Raw genomic sequence first — 646 nt, 5'->3', positions numbered from 1 at the left:
GGGGTGCGGCGGGCGGTGGGCAGGAAACCGTGCTGTGGATTCTCCAGTGGCTCCTATAGGATTGTGCATGGGATGCTGATGACCTGGACTCCCCAGACTTGGACCCTGACCCACTTGGACCACTGGGTCCCTCACTGGAATCCTGAGGAGACCCCTTTGACCGCCCCCCCAACATCCCTGAGGCTCAGGACTGGAGTGCAGTGGGGATTCTCCAGTGGCTCATATAGGGTTGCGCATGGGTTTGTTGATGACCCGGACCCTCCAGACCTGGACTCTGACCCACCCGGATGCCTGGGTCCTTCTCCGGACCCCCAAGACCCTTTTTGCTGCCCCCCCTCGCCCCGCTGAATTCCCTGAGGCTCTGGACTGGAGAACAGTGTGGATTCTCCAATGGCTCATATAAGGTTGCACATGGGGGGGTACCGATACTGAGAACAACCCCCCCCCCAGACCTCTGGGACATCTTTTTACCTATTTATTTGTGGAGGGGTTTAACCCTGATATTCAGGGGGGGCCCCCCAAATCCCGATCCCATCCCCAGGATTACCCCCTGACATGTGCCTGGGTCCCTCACCCGGCATCATCTCTGCTGTGTCCCAGTTTCACCCCAGGTGGGGCCAGGCAGGGGTTGGGGGACCCCCCCCCC

The sequence above is a fragment of the Haliaeetus leucocephalus genome, unplaced genomic scaffold (assembly GCF_000737465.1).
Source record: "Haliaeetus leucocephalus isolate CR32 unplaced genomic scaffold, Haliaeetus_leucocephalus-4.0 Scaffold261, whole genome shotgun sequence".
Lineage (NCBI taxonomy): Eukaryota > Metazoa > Chordata > Aves > Accipitriformes > Accipitridae > Haliaeetus > Haliaeetus leucocephalus.
Note: the sequence above shows the minus strand (reverse complement) of the source record.